The sequence below is a fragment of the Grammomys surdaster genome, unplaced genomic scaffold (genome assembly GCF_004785775.1).
Source record: "Grammomys surdaster isolate TR1022 unplaced genomic scaffold, NIH_TR_1.0 125745, whole genome shotgun sequence".
NCBI lineage: Eukaryota > Metazoa > Chordata > Mammalia > Rodentia > Muridae > Grammomys > Grammomys surdaster.
The window spans coordinates 2,368,287-2,388,402 of NW_021620577.1; the positions used below are offsets into that span (position 1 = coordinate 2,368,287).

Below are 20,116 nucleotides of genomic sequence, written 5' to 3' on the forward strand. Positions count from 1 at the left end.
AGAGAGAGAGAGAGAGAGAGAGAGAGAGAGAGAGAGAGAGAGAGAGACCGAGACCATCCTTGGCCCTTCTACTATCCCAAGTTCCAGAAAGGTCACTTCTGTGAACCTTCCCCCTTTGAAAAAACTGACTGCTACTCATACTGCCAGCTCTTTTTCCAGTCAGCTACTGTTTTCATGCTAATACCTGATTTGAGTGAAGCAGCAAGTTCCTATCACAGAGACTTCCAGCAAGAGCTTCCTGCAGACCCACCCAGCAGATCTAGAACATCCACCTCAAAGATGCTGCTCCTGGTAAATCACCGCACCATTCTGAAATAACATGTTACTCAAAAATTTCACAAGGCCAGGTAATTCAGAGCACAGCTGCTAGGCAGAAATACAACCTAAGGACTATATCATGGTTCATTTCCCATCTGATGATTTAAAGAATAATAAAACCTTTAATCCCAGCACTTGGGGGACAGACTTCTGAGTTAGAGGCCAGCCTGGTCTACAGAGTTCCAGGATAGCCAGGGCTACACAGAGAAACCCTGTCTCAAAAAACCAAAAACAAAAAAAACAAAAAACCCAACCACCCCCCCAAAAAAAAGAATAATAAAGACTTCTTGTATTCATTCTATACTGAAGGAAAGGAGTAGGTTGCTGAGCTCAGACAACAGGAAAGGAACGGCAGGGTGACCTGCTCCCTGGAATGTGACAATGCTGTAAGCCTGACTCATCAAGGAGTGACACTCAGAGACAATGAGTTTATGTCCAAAATATAAGTCACTGTTATTCTCCGATATGGGAAGGCAGGCTAAGTGGCTGTTGTAAGCATTCTGCTCCAAGGCTTGAACACAATTCTCTCTGAACAGATTTCTGCTCAGTATCAGACTTATCATCACTGTGAGTCCCTGTCTGCTTCCTAGAAGCCTCTCTACAGTTCAAGATTTCACTCCTATAAAGAACTGGCACTATCTTGCCCTATATGTGACCACCAGTGGTCACATATAAACAAGAAGCTTCCTACCCAGCAGATGAAGATTTCCTTCCGACTCAGTCTATCAGCACACCTCAGAGCCTCCAATCTGCATTATCACTGTTACAATGTGCACACAGAATGTACTAGAAATACAAGCTAAATCAAAGTTATGTGTTGGGTGTGTAATTGGGTGCCATGACTCTAAACTGGCCAGAATAAGATTTGATTTTAACTTCAGATCTGGTTCTTTGTTCTCGTTACTTTCAAAGTTTTAGTTGACAAATAATTATATATACTTATTGTGCACAATGTGATTTTTTAAACACGCACACATTGTGGAATGATCACACTATCAACCTTAGGAGATGGGATTGGTGTTAGGCATCCCTGGTTGAACTTTTCAGACAATGCCAGAATAACCAGGAAATGATCAACGTAATAACCCAGTTCCTGAAGGCAGCATGGACAGTAACTTGGTCTCTTTAGCACCATTTAAAATCTAGCATTTGTGTATGCCTGTTATCACAGCACTTGGGAAATGGAAACAGGAGGACTGCCAGAAATGCCAAAGCCAGCTTGAGCTATAGAGTAAGACCCTATTTGAAAACAATGCAAAAGAGCCAAAGGGATGGGGGAGAGTAAAATGTAACATTTGTAGGAATTGCACATAAACAGGGTTAAATTGCTTTGATTGTGAGCCTGAAAATCTAAGTTCAATTCCTATAACCCACAATGGTGGGTGAACCAGTTCCCAAACAAGCCTACATTCATCCACACAAAGCATAGCAAATTCCTCCCCTAGTAATTAAAATAATTTTTTAAAGAATTAACTAAGCAGGAGGCAGAGGCCGGCGGATTTCTGAGTTCGAGGCCAGCCTGGTCTACAGAGTGAGTTCCAGGACAGCCAGGGCTACACAGTGAAACCTTGTCTTGAAAAACCAAAAAAAAAAAAAAAATTAACTAAACCAGGTGGTAGTGGCACATGTCTTTAATCCCAGCACTCAGGAGGCAGAGGCAGGTGGATAGATCTGAGGCCAGCCTGATCTGTAGAGGGAGTTCCAGGACAGCCAGAGCTACAAAGAGAAAACATGTCTGAGGAAACAACAACACTGTTCCCCCTACCCCCACCGCCACACACAGAGGAAACAAACAAACAAATAAAAAACCCCCACAAAACAAAGAAACAAAAAGCAAAAAGCATTAACTAAATACTAAGGGGCTGGTTTTGCATTCCATGTAGCAAATGGATGTACAGAGAAGATGTAAGCTGTTTTCTAGGTTAGCTGCCACCCACCTGGTATTGGAGAGACATGCAGTGTGGACCTGCCAGTGTACTGCAGCTACCCTTGAACTTCCTACTTATGGCTAAATATTACTAGAAACCCAGCTTATCTTCAAGAGTGGAAGGTGCAGCTTGACCTTGCATAAAGGGCCCGGTCTTTAGGGATAAAACTATTTGGGTTTGAGAGATGAAGTCTCCATATTCAGTAGCTCTTGGCACTGTATGACTCATGATTTCCTGAAAGCTGTGTTTCCTCATCCATAAAACAGGCCAAGAAAAACTGCTTTACCTTCTCAAATTTGCTGCCTCAAATGCTGATCTTATTGAGAAAGTGTTGGTAAGAATTAACAACTGGGAAAGCCCTAGGTTTCACCCCAGTTAGGTTTAGTAACCTGGGCACAGTAGCATAAGCCAACACATAGGAGGTGAAGGCAGGAGGATCAGCAGTTCAAGGTCATCTCTGGATACACAAGAGTGTAAGGCCAGCCCGGGACACAGGAGACCCTTTCCCAAACAACACAAAAACTAAGAAACAGCAACTGGGCAACTGTGAAACAATGAGGAAGGAAGTATGAGGAATCCAGCCAACTCATATGATTCTGGACACATCGCACCACAAAACTCAGCCCCTTTCTGTGGCAGTGTGAGGAAATGGCGGTGCCTGTTCTTTTCACGGTAAAACATGTGACCTAGGCAGGAAAGAATGCCCACACTAAATGGCATTCTTTGGGCTGACTCAGCTCAATTGTTAGCTGTGTTAGTTGATGGGGACCAACAGACAGTTAAATCAGTTCTAACCGAACAAGACACTTGATAGCAGGGGCCTCTCAACACCCTATGGAAACCATATTATCTCGGTAAGCAGTTTCTGAGTTTCTACAAGAAATGGCCCAAGGTCTCTGAACTCTGGCACTGCCATTCCCCAGGAAATCTAAAAGATAAGTTCCACTCTTTTTACATAAATTTCACTCTTTCTTCATTTGATTTGTTGAAGTTCAATCCCACAGTTCACTGAACAGATGACTATTAACCTCTTGATAAAGAGCAAGACCAGACAGGAAACCCTGGAAAACTAAAGACCCAGTAACAAAAACTTTAGTCTGATTTATGAAACACACCCTTGCAAATCTGGCTGAGTAGCAAGAAGCTAAATGCACAGGCTAGGTTAGTCCTTGGCAGAACATTTTCTAGTATTCTTGAGATCCTATATTCTACTCCCAGCACTGGGGAGAAAAATCTGGGTATAGTGGTGCATTCTTGTCATCTTAAACCTGGGGGAAAGGGGAGTGAGGCAGTTCAAGGCCAGCCTAAACTACATAGTGAAACCTAACCTCAAAAAAACAGTAACAAAAACTTGATCTAAAAGGGCCAGCCTTTTATAAACCTCAATAAGTGACATCAGCTCAGGATGTCTAAGGCTCCTTCCAGAAGCATTTTTTTTTTTAAATTGAGGAAGACTGGGTGCCCTAATGTCTAGCATGTCCAACCTCCAAGAATGCAATGGTAAACACACAGAGAAGGACCTGGAACTGAATTCTGAGATAAATCAAGAGTCCTGATTGTTAGGTTTCAAACCTGGAACAAAGACTGAGGTGCCTATTTAATAATATATCAAAGCAGACCTTGCCCCCAGGTTCTCTCAACAATCCCTTTGCCCCATCTTGTTACAGGGTCCTCCTAGCTGGCCTACCCTGAACTCTCCAGCTCAGGGGCTAGCCTCCTCTCCCCCATATAATCCAACCACTCAGTTACAGGCACACTCTTTTTGTACTTTTGGTCTCCTGGCTGCTGCACCTGGTTTCCCTCTCTCGTTCCCTTCCCCTTTCTCACATGGCCCAACTCAGTCTGCTCAGGTCCACTCTGGATCTCCCAGGTGTCCCTGTCTCTAACTACACTCTCCCACAAATCTGTAATAAATTTTCCCCTCCACCATACCTAGGAACACTCAGATTCCTTTCCTTTTCCCCCAATCATTTGGTACCAAAACCCAGGACCAGCCATGTTTCCTTTTCTTTCCTTTTTATTTCTTCCCCCAACCCCAACTGGTTAAACAGCCTTCCTATTTGCCCAGCATATGTGAGACACTAAGCTTACTCCTCATAGTCCCAGACCAGGAGCGAGGGCAGGCCTTCCTACAATAAATGAAATCACCAGCATACTCCTCCTGCTCCCTGACTACCATCTACATTGTATGACATAAACCTCCAGACCAACAAGGCAACAATTCTAGTATCTTAAGAAAAAATCAAAGGTACAAATAGAGCTTTGACTGAATTCTAAAATGATTTGAGCAGGATTATATATATAAACAATGTAGGGATATAAAATATATATTTTGCCTACATGTTTGTTAGAGTACCGTGTGTGTGTGTGTGTGTGTGTGTGTGTGTGTGTGTGTGTGTGTACCTGAAGAGGTGTCATATCCCCTGAGAGTGGAGTTACAGACAGTTGTGAGCTGCCATGTCGGTGCTGGGAATCAAATCCAGGTCCTCTGGAAGAGCAGTCAGTGCTCTAAACCCCTGAGCCATCTCTCTAGCAACCCTGAGTAGAACAAAGTACAGGCACCTATTTTCCCTGAAGAAATGCTGGGGAAAATACAAACAAACAAAAACCACAGACTGACCCTAGATAATCATTAAGAAAAAGCTCTCACTAAAATAAATAATTTTTTTAAAAACTGGTGGGAATCCCAGCTCTCCAGAGGCAAGGACAAGTGGGTCTCTGGTTTCAAAGCCAGCCTGGACTACAGACTGAGTAGTCAAGGCTACACAGAGAAACCCAATGGGGTGCAGGGGGTGGGGTAGGATAGAGGCAGAGAAAAGAAAAGGCTCTGATAATTTTTAACAAGCTTAAAACCATGGACCATGTACATAAGTAGTCACTAGCTTACTTTCACTCAGGCACAAAGGTGGTCACCAGTATCTTCAGCTTCTATAAAAACAAGAACTGTAACGTATAGGCTCAAAATACACTGTAGTACATGTATAAAAAAATTTTTAAAATATATTTTAAAAAGAACTGAGAGCCGGGCAGTGGTGGCACATGCCTTTAATCCCAGCACTTGGGAGGCAGAGGCAGGCGGATTTCTGAGTTCAAGGCCAGCCTGGTCTACAGAGTGAGTTCCAGGACAGCCAGGACTACACAGAGAAACCCTGTCTCGAAAAACAAAAACAAAACAAAACAAAAACCCAAAAACAAAAAACAAACTGAGAATTGAAAAAACTATAGCCTGCTGGAGCATGACAAACATGGCTCTGGCAGGTCTTGCCCTTCTCCCTCATTCCCTCTGCCTTGCTAAATTAACTAGCCACCAAGGTCTACTCCCTCATTTGGCCACTTCCTCCTCCTGAGGCTAACCACCAAGTTCCAGCTATCAAAATATTGGAGTCCAGCAATCAAACCTTCCCTTTGGCTCACTTAATTAGCATGCCCAGTTAAAATGAAACACCTCAGCATAACACAGGGTTTCCCCTTTACCTTTATAAATCATTTGCCTATGGGCTACATCTGTGTCCTCTCTAAACAGAGGCAGTCTTTTGTTCCCCAAGACAAAAATACCCCTCCCCCCTCTCCCTTCCCCCTCATTCTCTATCTCTTGTCTTTGTTTCATATTCCTCGCCCTCTGTCCCTCTAGAGCAAATAAATCTCTGAGCTGAGAACCTGGTCTTAGGGTGTCCTGAGCTGACAATGGTTCCTACAAGAAAGAATCACATTTCGGGTTGGAGGGAAAGAGTCAGCAATTAAGATGCCTCCAAAATGCAAGCCCAGCTCCCAGGTACTTTCCTCTCTAGTTACACTCAAAAGCCTTAGAAGCTATTCTGTAGGGCAAAACATAAAGGACCATAGGCCATAAGCATGACAGATCTGGGTATACCATCAGGATAAACCACTTTTGAGCAGTGTTCCCCTGACTATAAAGAAACTAAAATCAACAGGCTGAAGAGATGGTTTGCTAACAGGGTAAGAGCACTGACTCTGGCTGACCTTCCTGAGGACCTAGGTTCAATTCCCAGCACTCACCTGGCAGCTCACAACTGTCTGAAACTCCAGTTCCAGGAGACTTGGCACTTTTATTTAGACATACGTGCAGGCAGAATATCAATGCACATATAAAAATAAGTAAATCAATCCGGGCAGTGGTGGTGCACACCTTTAGTCCCAGCACTTGGTAGGCAGAGACAGGTGGATTTCTGAGTTTGAGAACAGCCTGGTCTACAGAGTGAGTTCCAGGATAACCCATGGAGAAACCCTGTCTTGAAAAACAAAAAATAAGAGAGAGAGAGAGAAAGAGAGAGAGAGAGACAGACAGACAGAGAGAGACAGAGAGAGACTGACTAAAATTTGAGGCTATTTGAGGCTATAGCTCAGTTGTATAGTGTTTGTCCAGCACAGGCAGCCCTGGGTTAAATCCCCAGCACTACATAAACAGAGCATGTTGGTAAAGCCCTGTAATGCTATCACTCCAGGGGTAGAGGCAGAAGACCGAAACTTCAAGGTCATTCTTGGCTACAAAGTAAATGTGAGGCCAGCTTTGGCTACATGAAACACTGTAACAGTCAAGTTGGAACTAAACCTGAGTCATTCAGAATGCAAGAGATTCTTCCTGTGTCCCCAACTAGCTTTCACTGGTTCACACATCTGAGTGTTAGTGTGGTATTACTACACACTCCAGGCTACACCAGGTGCCCGTTCCACACTGCATTTATTTCTACAGGAAGGTAATAAACTACAGTTTGTTTCAGGATGAAAAGCATGACCCTATGATTTCTGAGATATAAATGCTTAAGATTCCATTTTAAAAACTAGGAGCTGAGGACACAGCTTAGTGGGTAAAAGCAACAAGGATCTGCATTCAGATTTGCATGACCCACACAGAAACAGTGGCAAATCTATAGCCTCAGTTCTGAGGGTGAGGAGAAAGGTAGATCCCTGGAGCTCACTAACCAGCCAGCCTAGCCAAATCAATGAACAAGTTTAGTGAGAGAATCTGTTTCAACAATTAAAGTGGAAAAGGACTGAGCAAAGTAACCAATGCTGACCTCTGGCCTCCACATGCACATACTTATGCACATACTTAAACACACACAGACATATATACACGCACACACACGCACACGAACAACTGAGAGGTGCTACTTCTGTCTCTCAAACACCCACCTTGGCTCATTCAAATTATATAATCCAAGATGGCTGCTCCTTGGTGAGGCCAACTTTGTTAAGAGGGCAACCCAAGGTGGTCCTAAAGGGGGAGGTGGCACACCCCAACACTCCGTGCCTGGAGAGAAACAGCCAGACCTATCAGGCCTTGGTGGATAATAAAATCAGAGGCTCTGGAGGCACTCCTACACTAAAGAGGTCACAATAGGGTCTCCATATCTCTATAGCACTAGTTGCCATAGCAATTGAAAGAAACAGAAGATCTAGTTACAAGAATCAGCCCTGAGTGGTTATTCTGAGAGAGAACTCTCAGTGTGTAAACTGGGAGGTGGTGGTACAGGCTTTTAATCCCAGCAGTTGGGAGACATGCAGGTAGAGTTCTGTGAGTTGGAGGGAAGGAGGGAAGGAGGGAAGGAGGGAGGGAGGGAACCCATCTCTGTGTCAACTGTGTAATGATAGCTTAAAAATCTAAGCAGTCCTATCTGCTTCTGAAAATGTATACTGATGGGGCTAGAGAGTAGTTGAGAACACTTGTTCTCCTTCCAGAGGACCTGGGTTCATTTCTCAGTGCACACATGGTAGTTCACAACCATCTTTAACTCCACTTCCAGGGGATCCAATGCCCTATTCTGAACCAGTGTGGGTGACAGGAATGCAAATGGTACATATACATATATACATGCAAAACACACATAAAACTAAAAAAAAGAATAAATCTAATTTTAAAAAATTTTTTAAAGAAAATGTATGTTGTTTAGAAATGACAGGATAAGAGGGGGGAGGGAAAAGTTCTGTATGATCAGCAACTCTACAGGATAAGACTTTTATCAACTGGTACCTTCTATATTTCATGTAGTTTCTGCAAGGCACTAGTACATGCTTCCTGGGGCCTACAGAGCATAGGATTATTCCAAGACTTCCTAACAGTGACATTCCTAAACAAGACAAGTAACCCCAAAGGCTGATTTACGTTTTATACAGCTTTGTATCTATGGTGGTAGAGAATACAGCACAGCTGATAGATCAAGAACAGCCTTTAGGGACTGTCAGAACTGAACTTTCATCTCATACTTTTTTCCTACCTTAATGAACAAGGCACCAGGAGTCTCTAGGAGGGGGAGACTTCATTCAACTGTGTTCTCTCATCAAATAAGGGCTGGTTTACATACAGACTCATCAAGTTTTTTCTAGAATAAAAAGCCTCTGGGACTGGAGAGATAGTTCAGCAATTAAGAACTCATACTGTTCTTGGTGAGAAACTGAATTCAAACACTCTACATTCTGTACATACATACACTCCTGGGAATCTGACACCCTCTTCTGGCCTCTACAGGCACCACACAAATACACTCAGATGTATACACACATAATTAAAAACAAAACGTGGGGCAATGGTGGTGTAAGCCTTTAATTCCAGCACTTAGGAAGCAAAAGTAGGTGATCTCTCTAAGTTTGAGGCCAACCTGGACTACAGAGTAAGTCCCAGAACAGCCAGGACTACACAGAGAAAACCTGGAGGTAGGGGGTAGTAAAAAGACTCTCCGATGCAGGTCTATATACAGGAATGTACTTTAATCCTATCAAACTTTATTTTTGCTGAGGATTGAAATCAGAACCTAACAAATGATCTATATCCTCAATCAAAATTTTAAGATAAATTCACAATCATTCACTGTTAGTAAAAAATTACTTGTAACATACTTCATTATATTTAAAAGGCAAAAAATAATAGTGACACACTGATTACTTAGCAGCAATTTCCACTAGATTTCTAGACACTTCGGTTCCTCAATGATACTTCCTAGGATTGAGAGGAAGAAGAAACAGGCTGCTGTCATGCATTTACTTGATCTACACCAGAAATTTCTGAGTTGTGTTATTTTCTTAACTAGTAGATTCCCACAACATAGTCTTTCCAACCCAACAGCCATTTGCCATTGACATGAATGTAGTATGTGACTATTAAGTTAGATACACATTTCAGTATTTGTGTCATGCTACATTATCCTATGACCTGGAGATGGAATCTCTCCATCTGAATGTTTCTAGAAAATGAGTTCCACAAACATAACATCAGGTACACGCCCAGACATCTGCCTGCACTGCAGTCCACCATGTGTGCTATTACAGCACACAAGAGGCTGAGATGGGGTATTAAGTGATGAACTCCAGAGCCTCAACAACAGTAAGCACTCAGTAAAAGCTAACTGAAATCAGTCCACAACAGAGAAGCCTGCTGGCTACACAGGACGGGAGGCACCACATGACTGTGGCTGTGGTTAGAGCACATGCTCTCAGTGCTCACACTCAGGAGCAAACTCTGGTCCTGTCACATACAAGCTTATGTGACAGAACGTAAGGCAGAATGTCAATTTAATTTCTCTGAGTTTCTACTCTTTGCAGTAACAATTCTGCAGGGTAGTTATGAGAAATTAAATGAGTCTAGAACTGTCAAACTGCAGAGGATGATTACAAACATACACCTGTAATCCCACAACTCAGAATGCTCAAACAGAAAGACAGGAGTCTGAGGCCAGCTGGAGAGATTCTGTCTCAAAATAACATGCTGGATGTGGTGGTGCACAGGTGTAATCACAGCAGTCAGGAAGCTGAAGCAAGAGGATTACCACAAATTTGGTAAAATTTGGGCCAGCCTGGTTTACATAGTATGTTCTAGGCCAGACAGGGCCACATAGTAAGACCCTATCTCAAAAACATCAAACAAAAAAATGGGGGCTATAGCCAGGTAGTGATGGTACACACCTTTTGTTGCTAGCAAAGGCAGCTAGCTGGAGGTAGACAGAAAGACCTCTGTGAGTTTGAGGCCAGCCTGATCTTTGGAGCAAATTCCAGGACAGCCCTGGACAGAGAAAACCCTGTTTGGGGTAGGGGTGGAGGAGAAAGAAAGCTCTTTAATAGCAAGAGCCAGACTCTGGCTAATGCCCAAAGAGAAGGCTTATACATCCCACATACATTGTCATCTTTTCATTCAAAGAGACTTTTGAAGTCTCTTTCAATCCCAGCCCCAGGTTATACTTTGAACAATTTAAACAAAGACGGGAAACTGCAGGTCTGACTACTTGGACAGATGGGATATTTGTACAGCAAAGATATCACCAGAATTCTATCTTGATATTGACAGAATTATATCTTTTTTAAAAATAATCAGTCAGTGCTCTTAATCACGGAGACATCTCTCTAGCTCCCAGATTTACTTAAGTATACCAGTGAGAAGGAAGGAAGGAAGGAAGGAAGGAAGGAAGGGAGGAAGGAAGGAAGGAAGGAAGGAAAGAAGGAAAGAAGGAAATCTAACCAAACCAGTATTGTTCTTTGTAAAGTCATTACCATGTCTATCTTGGCCACTTAGCAGAATTATACTTTTCCTAATAAAAGCTTGAGGGACTTAAGGCAGATCAGGACTCAATTATGGTTGCAGCCCTGAGCTGGCCCTCTGAACTACCCCTTGAGCAAGTTCTTGATATGAGGATGGGCCTAATGGCTGGTTTTTAAGTCAGAAACTTTCAATTATGGAACAAAAGTTTCTAACAGTTTCTGACAAGCCTAGTAGATAGACTACTTATCTTCAAGGAGGCAGTGCTCCTTTAACTAAATTCCATTTTGTATAATCTAATAGTTTCTAAGCAATTGGTTTTGTTTGTTTGTTTAGATAGGGTATCTCTTTGTTACAATCCTAGCTGTCCTGGAACTTACTATGTAGATCAGGCTGGCCTCAAACTCACGGACATCCCTCTGCCTCTGCCTGAAGATGAACTTGGCTCGTCAGCAAGTTTATCAGTAAACCCTTTATAACATCAACTTTACTACTTCAAGTTTCTCCTGCATCATTATTTTATGATCCATAAACATAATCAGGAATTTGTTGGATGAATGATTTCTAAAACTGAGGTATACTTAAGCAGATATCTTTATAGAACTGTGTATATTGCTTGTAAGATTTATATATTATGGAATGGAAGACCAAGAGGGCAGCCCTGACAGGATTCACTCTCAGGGTTGTTGAGATGCTGAAACTGCTGTTCCAGCTCCCTGATTGATCCTGCCTCAAACTGATGCTATTTCCAGAAACTTGCTTCTAAAACAGCTTCACAAAGGGCTGCTGATCCCAGATGGCATAGGAGAGTTCAACATTTTGTTCTGAAGACAAACAGAAGACTGGCATCCTCAGGCAGCAGCTAGGAGGAAGCTCTCAAAGCCCACACCCATGGTGACACACTTCCTCCAACAAGGCCACACCTAACACAAGGCCATACCTCCAAATAGTGCCACTCCCTAGGCCAAGCATAGTCAAACCACCAGAGTAAGGGAAGAGGGGTTGAGAAGAAAATGGGGGATATAGAATTATAAGAAACTAGACAAATGGGAGCAGATTATTAAATCTACCCTTAAACCAAAAACATTTTATAGCCATAATCTAACATTGATAGAGATCTTTATATTTTGATGCAGTACTAAGGTTATTTTTGTTATATTGGTACAGAATTTTGTATATTGATACAAGTCTTAAGGTTTTTATTGGTTAAAATCTTTGTATATTGATATTGTACATTTGTATAATGATACAAAATTTAAGACTAATTTTGTTACAACATAATATATGTATGTTTCAACTCTTGTGTTTATATGTACCATGTGTGTGCCTGGTGACCTCAGAGGTCAGAAGAGGGTGTTAGATCCTCTGGAGCTAGAGCTGTAAATGGCTGTGAACCACCATGTGGATGCTGGGGATTGAACCTAGGTCCTTTGCAAGAGCATTTCTTGCTCTTTTTTTTTTTTTTCTTATTTTTTTAAAGATTTATTGCCGGGCAGTGGTGCACACACCTTTAATCCCAGCACTTGGGAGGCAGAGGCAGGTGGATTTCTGAGTTTGAGGCCAGCCTGGTCTACAGAGTGAGTTCCAGAACAGTCAGGACTACACAGAGAAACCCTGTCTCGAAAAACAAAAAAAAAAAAAAACAAAAAAAAACGAACAAACAAACAAAAAAATCCATGATCATCATTTGCTGGAAAGCAAAAGGCAAAAGTCTGAGTCTGGACGTAGTTCAGTTGGTAGAGTGCTTGTCTAAGATGCAGAAAGATACAGTTGTCCATTTCTGACTATGAGAAGGAAGGCCATTTGTCAAAAATAATCCTTTGTCATTTTTCACTGTGCTGAGAGTCAGATGAAGGCTCCAGATCAAATCGATTATTTTATACAGAAAAAGAAGTTCCCTGTTCCATCTGTAAGCAAGCATAGGTCTCCATAAAGTTAACCTATAGACCCAAAATATCAGGTTAAGAACCCTATTTTAGGAGTTTATGAGTGACACTCTCTGCAAGCATGAGACTTGCTCTACAACTCGGGTGCTCATCTATGGCTCTCTCCTCTCTTTGGCCTCCTTCCTGCTTGCTTCTTCCTTTTACGTGACCTACTGTGGATTTGGTTCTAGTTCTCCATCTTTTCAATTTCTCAGCTCTTTAACTTTCCTGACTCCTCAAAACACTGAGCATCAGGAGGATAATGATAAATCTTACAGCAACTGTACTGCTCTGGGTTTCCCAAGATGAGTGACAGTTCCTAGTAAGAACAATGCCAGGTTTTTGATGTCTTTAGCACTTCACTTAGCACAGCTTAGAGATTGAATACACACTACCAAATGGGCTCACATTTCTGTTCCACTATCCTCATACCAATAGGCGTATGTACTTAACATGTCAACTCCTTTAAAATTTGGAAGTATCACCAGTGTGATACTGAGATTTTTAAAAAGATACATAGCTCCTGTAGTCCTTACAGAAAATGACATAATAAGAATCCTTAGTTCTGGCTAGATATAGTAGCACAAGCCTTTAATCTCAATACTTGGGAGGCAGAGGCAGGTGGATCTCTGAGAGGTGGAGGTTGCTGTACATAGAAACTTTGCTTTAAAAACAAAACAAACCAACCAACCAACCAATCAACCAACAACAAAAAACCCCACCCTGGTCCTGATACTTGGTTTTGAACCATACTCTGTCACAGAGCTTCTAAATTCTTCCCAGATGGGAGAAGAGTCTTATTCTACTGCAGTGTCTCTGCCTGTGCTCTTAGATAGCTTCAGAACTTTCTAGTGAAAATAACCACTGTATTAAAGTGGACACTTTCAGTCCTACTCCCAGACCTCTTCTGGAGAGAGAAGAGGTAAAAGTTGAAATGATATGACAATGGTTAATGATATAATCAATCATGTATACAGAAAAATTCAAAGAGCCAGGGCAGATTAGCTACTAGAAAGAATAATCCAAAATTTCAGAAAGACACAGACACTCAAAGCCACCGCCTACATGTTATGCATTTCATCCATCTAGCTGTTCACCCATATTATTTTATGTGTTTACATGTGCATGTAAGTGTATGTACATGTAAGTGTATGTGAAGGCCAGAGGTTGATATCATCTGTTTTCCTCAATTGTTTCTCACCCTTTAAAAAAATAAAATAAAAATAAAAGACAGGATTTCTCACATTGCCTGAAACTCACAGATTTGGCCAGACTGGTTGGCCAGCAAACTCCAGCAATCTGCCTGTATCCACCTCTTCAGCAACAGGATGCAGGTGTGTGCTGTACATGAACTCGCTCGCTCACCTTTCTTTCCTTCCTGAGATATGTATGTCCATATGTCAGTAATTGTACACGCATGCAGGTGTTAGTGGAGGCCAAAGAAAGGCATCATATCCTGTGGAATTTGAGCTACAAGAAGTTGTGAACCATCCCTACTGGGAACATAATTCCAGTCCTCTCCAAGAGAACCAAGTTCTCTTCTGAGCCATCTCTCCAACCCCGACACCAGCTTTTTACATGCATGCTAGGAACCAGAAATCAGGCTTTCATGACAACTCAGCGCCTCCCCCAAATCAAGTCCATGTACATCTAGAAGAAATTAATTAATTTAATTTTTTTAAAAAATTTGTTTTAGAGGGGCTATAGTGATAGCTTGCAATACACAGCAGTCTTGCTGGAGAAACCAACAAACCAAGGATCTATGAAGGGGAATTATACTACATACTATCAACAAATATGCTCTACATACTATCAACAAATATGCTCTACATACTATCAACAAATATGCTCTACAGCTAGAAAAGAGGGGGTGGGGGGCTTGAGAAATGGCTCAGTGGTTAAGAATACCAGCTGGCCTTCTAGAGGGCCTGGGTTCAATTCCCAGCACCCACATGGCAGCTCGCAACTGTCTATAACTCCAGTTCCAGAGGTTCCAACACTTTCAAACAGACATACATGCAGACAAAACACTAATGCACATTAAAAAATAAAAAGCAAAAAAAAAAAAGCAAAAAAAAGCAAAAATACATAAATAAATAAATAAATAAATAAAAAATAAAAAGCAAAGAGGACTAAGATGTTGTTTTGGATTTCAAACAGCTTTCAAATCAGGGTGATAGGAAAAGTAAAAATACAACACAACAGGGTACAACATTCTACACATGCTAGCTGTACAACTCAGATAACCATGGAGATGCTAGGTTTGACAGAAGAGCTCTGATTTCAAATATACTACCCATCAATTCCTTCAGTTCACCTGAATGCTTAGATTATGGGTCATCGTGTTTGGCAGAAAAATATAACACCCACTTTAGGGACAAACCAGACTACTAGATTAACATTGTTTTGTTTTAAAAGTACTAATAATATAGTACTTTTAATAGATAAAAAGTAATAACAAGCCATGAATTAGACACATGCCCGTAACTCCCACGTGCAAAATGCTCAGGAGGGTCAACATGAATTCAAAATGAGCCTGGACCTACAAAGTGAGTACCTGCCAGAAAGAAAGAGAGAGAGAGAGAGAGAGAGAGAGAGAGAGAGAGAGAGAGAGAGAGAGAGAAAAGAAAGAGAAAGACGAAAGAAAGGAAGGAAGGAAGGAAGGAAGGAAGGAAGGAAGGAAGGAAGGAAGGAAGGGCCGGCCGGGCAGTGGTAGCACACGCCTTTAATCCCAGCACTTGGGAGGCAGAGACAGGCAGATTTCTGAGTTCGAGGCCAGCCTGGTCTACAGAGTGAGTTCCAGGACAGCCAGGGCTACACAGACACTCCCCCACCTCCCCTAAAAGGAATCAAATTCTAAAAACCACAGATTCCCAGTCCCAATCTCAGATTTACCAAAACGGATGGTTTTAGTAATCCCTATCTTACTTAAATCAATAAGCAGTGTTTAAAGGCTCCAAAGATTGGGGAACTCATCAAGTATTAATAACCCCTTCTGTGGGTATAAAACTAAAGCTTGGGCTAGATATGGTAGTGCCATCATTTAATCCCCGCACTGGAGAAGCAGAGGATCAAGATCTCTGTGAGTTCAGGTTAACATACACAGTGAGTGAGACCCTGTCAAACAAGGAAAATAAAAAAACATTTATTCCAATACTTAGGAGTCAGAGGAAGAAAGATCCCTTCAATCTAATATATGGAGTTCCAGGACAGCCAGGTAAGACTGTCTTTAAAAAGAATAGTAGCTGGTGAGATGGCTCTGTGGTTAAAAACACCACTTGCTGTTTTTGAAGAAGACCCAGGTTCAGGTTCAGTAAGCCACTTGGTGGCTTACAGCCATTCATAATTCTTGATCTAAGGGACCTTCAGGTACTGGGTACATATGTGGGACACAACTTAACATGCAGGCAAAACACTCGTAAGTAAAAATAATCTAAAAAAAATTTAAGAATAAAAAAGCAGCACATGGGGGCTGGAGAGATGGCTCAGTGGTTAAGAGCACTGACTGCACTTCCTGAGGTCCTGAGTTCAAATCCCAGCAACCACATGGTGGCTCACAACCATCTACAATGAGATCTGATGCCCTCTTCTGGTGTGTCTGAAGACAGCAACCGTGTATTCACATACAATAAATAAATAAATCTTTAAAAAAAAAAAAGCAGCACATTTTTTAACTGTGTATAATGGGAAACACTTGTAAGGCCAGCACTCAAAGAGCTGAAGCAGAAAGATCTCTAGTTCAAGTCCACACTAGTCTGTAAAATGAAAGCCTTGTCTCAAAAGAAAGCAAAACAGGGCCAGTGAGAGTAGAATGAATAAAGGTATTTGCCACCAATCGTGACAACCTGAATTTGATCCCTGGGACCCAAATGGTTGTAAAGAGAAAACCATCCCCTACATGGTGTCCTCCGACCTCTACAACCCCCATCTTAATTTTTAAAACTTAAAGAAACAAAACAACCAACTAAAAAAGTCTCCTCCTTGGGCAGCAAAATGGATCCTCTGGTAACAGTGCAAGCTTAACAATGTGAGTTTGGTCCCTAGAACTCACTGTGGAAAGAGAACCAACCTCCACAAGCTGTGCTCTGGCCTCCCTGATGTGTGTACATGCCATCATGCACATACAAAATTTTACTGTTGTTGTTTCAAGACAAGGTTTCTCTGTGCAGCCCTGGCTGTCCTCGAACTTTCTGTAGACCAGGCTGGCCTTGAACTCAGAGATCTGTCTGCCTCTGCCCCCCCAAGCAGTGAAATTAAAGGCATATGCACCAGTGTCTGGCTGCTCTTGAATTTTCAAGTAGACTCTCTTGCACCCCATCTCCAGCTCAGATGCTACACAAAAGTCTGAAAACCAATGCCTGGCTAAATATTTTAGCAAGGAAGAAAATCTCTCTCTATTGCCTAAAATTGATAATAGGGGCTGGAGAGATGGCTCAGTGGTTAAGAGCACTGACTGCACTTCCAGAGGTCCTGAGTTCAAATCCCAGCAACCACATGGTGGCTCACAACCATCTGTAATGAGATCTGATGCCCTCTTCTGGTGTGTCTGAAGACAGCTACAGTGTACTCACATATAATAAATAAATAAATCTTTAAAAAAAAATTGATAATAGGGGATTGGAGAAATGGCTCAGCAGTTAAGAGCACTGAATGCTCTTCCAGAGGTTCAATTCCCAACATCCACATGCAGCTCATAACTGTCTATAACTCCAGTCCCAGGGTATCAGACACTCTTACATAGACATAAATGCAGGAAAAACACCAACGCACATAAGTAGCCAAGAACGTCCTTGAACAACTCCAAATGCTGGAATTACTGCAGCAGACCACCATGTCTTGTACCAGCTTCGAAATTCCCTTTGGTTGCCCCCCAAGCCTCCAAAAAAAGGAATACATTTAACTTTTCACTCAAGCTATGGCCAGTTAGATTCAAAGAACATTTGGGGCTTTATTTTGTTTTGTTTTTCCAAGGAGTGACAACCTGAATTGTGAATTTTACTCTGATTTATGCAATTCTGGTTTCTAAAAGATCTGCCTTCTGGAAGGGTGATATGCCAGTTTTTGGTCCAATCCAGATGCAAAGTGCAGCTGTCCTGTCAGCTATTACAGGAAATTTTTAAAAATCAAGGTAGGCCCAACTATCTGAGTCTGCAAGTTTCAACACATCTAAGTTAAAGATAATGAACATTTGACCTCTGTAGTTCAGTGGCTTTAATTGTAGAGTACTCATAGTCCTATCTAGTGACTCAACATCTCAACTGATTGCCTCAAGCAAAGAAAAAAAGGAACTCAAGTCAAACCAGAGAAGTCACAGGATTTCCTCTTCAGGTCCCCAGTGGGATCAGTGACCTTCCAACTTTCCAAGGCTCACAGATCTTCACACCCTAATCAGTGTTTTGGCTAAGGCACTTTATCAGAAAATGCTTACCAATTTTATCAAGTGAATTTATAAATATCCTACTGAACTGGGAACTCCCAGCAAACATTATGTCTTGTGATGTTTCTGGAAAAAAACCTCAATAACTACTTTTTACTCTTCAAAGAAACTAAAAGCATTGATATACACTGTAACCAAAACATACAGTTACCTCCCAGAGTGATGTACATGCCTTAATCCCAGCACTGAGGAGGCAGATGCAGTAAGATCTCTGTGAGTTGAGGCCTGTCTATAGAGCCAGCCAGTTCAAGGACAGGAGTAAATAATTTTGAGAGATCCTGACTCAAAGGGGAAAAAAAGATTGAGGCTGTGCACTCTAGTGCAAGCTCATAATTCTAGCAGTTAGGAGACTGAGGCAGGAGGATCTCAAATTCAGCCAGTGCAGACTACATAGCAAGATTTCCTTCTCAAAACACAAAACATTGGGCAGGGTTGAGGGTTCAGTAGTAAACTACATGCTCATCATGTTCAAACTCCACCACCAAAAAAATATTTTTATTAATAATTGTTATGTATTATAACTATTATAAACGTTAGCACCATACCAGAAATAGGAAAGCACAAAACCTTCTACGTAACTGGACTGAATAAGGCCAGTATGATCACTTAAACAACATAACCATTTCTAATCTCTAATCCACCTCTGAAAAAAAAAAATCACAGGATGTCCAAGCAGAACTAAGATCATCCGTGCCGTTATCTTGCCTGTGCGATTTACTTCACCAGTCTCTCAACAATCTCATTTTATAGGTGGCAAAACGCTCAAGGATTTAGAAAGGACTGAAGAGCAAACACTCTCTCTCAACATTATATGGTGTTTATATGGTCTTTCGGTAACACTCCCTCTTGTTGAGTCTGTGGTGCCAGCAACAGAACACAGTAAAGATGAACAGCCACAGGCCACGACAACTGGTCCTTCAGAACCAATTTAAATGGCATGACACAGCCCTTGTGCAAGCAGTGTGCAAGGCAGTCCTGGCAGTTTTTACAGGGCAATTAAGTCACCTGGAGTCCTGTGCTTTGGCGGTGACAGGTGGCCTCCTGGTCCAGACCAACCGGCTATATCTGCGGCTGAGTCCTCCCAGTCTTGCACTCTGCACCATAGGGCACTCATCAAGTTCCCACAGGGACTCTAAGGGATCTTGCTACCGAGGGGGACCACTGAAGGCCGGACCCAGAAGGCCGCCACGCCCCGAGCTCCTCCGGGACCTCAGGTAGGCTCGAGTGCTGCGCTGCTGCACTAACTTCGACCCCGGAGTCACCTCCTCAAGAGCATTCGTGACGCTGGGAGGGGCTGTGCCCCATGGGAACACCAGAGGACTCTTGGGGATGGAGCTCAAAGGCCTTCTAGAGCGCGATCAGCGGTTTCGGGCTCACCTGACGCTCAAGGCCCGCTCAGAGCCCCCTCTCCGGCCCCCAGTCTCCCGCTCACTCGCCCGCCTTAGCCCGCTTCCGGCTACCCCTCTCCCGATGTTGGCTCAGGCTGAGGGCGAGTCACGGAGAGACAGCCGAGCAGAGCATTCGAAGAAGGTCTCCGCCAGGCAAGGACCCGGGAGGGGAAGACCGGAGACGGAGCGAGCGACTCACCCTCAGCCGCTCCGCAGGTCAGTCGGTCTCCGCGTCAGCTACTGAATCCGCACCGACGCAGCCGAGCGGGCAAGCGCGAGGACGGCAGGACGTGCGCACGCAGCGAGGGGCGGGGGTCACCAGGCCACGCCCCCAGACGGGCGGCAGCTAGCGGAAGGGTCCCGGCGGAGCTGACACTGCCTTCCAGGACTGCTTCGGGAGTGGTAATTTTAACCGGAGAGGAAGGAAGCGTGTCAGCAAAAGCCAACTGCTTGTTGATCGAGAGTTGGGGGTTCAAGCCTGGAATCCCAGCACTCGGCAGTGGACAGGGGTGGGGCTGAGGCAGGAATATGCAAGAGCAATCTGTGCTACAGTGTGAGCATTGTCAATGCTCAAAAACAAAACTCCTTGGGAAAGAATTAGATTCTTAACACCGCAAAAGAGAAAGAACAAAAAG

At 42.8% G+C, this 20,116-nt stretch overlaps 1 protein-coding gene across 2 annotated transcripts in view; it reads right to left on the reverse strand.

The window, feature by feature from the left end:
• Hmox2 (heme oxygenase 2) overlaps positions 1–19,791 on the reverse strand; it is a 27,396-nt gene extending 7,605 nt beyond the window's left edge. Inside the window, exon 1 of one of the 2 annotated variants that reach the window (XM_028788392.1) lies at positions 19,681–19,791. The gene's annotated coding sequence lies outside the window, so the exon portion shown is untranslated. Of the gene's footprint in view, positions 1–19,470; positions 19,624–19,680 lie in introns of those variants that run through there. The other variant, XM_028788393.1, reaches the window with a different exon arrangement.
• Positions 19,792–20,116: the final 325 nt, after the last annotated feature.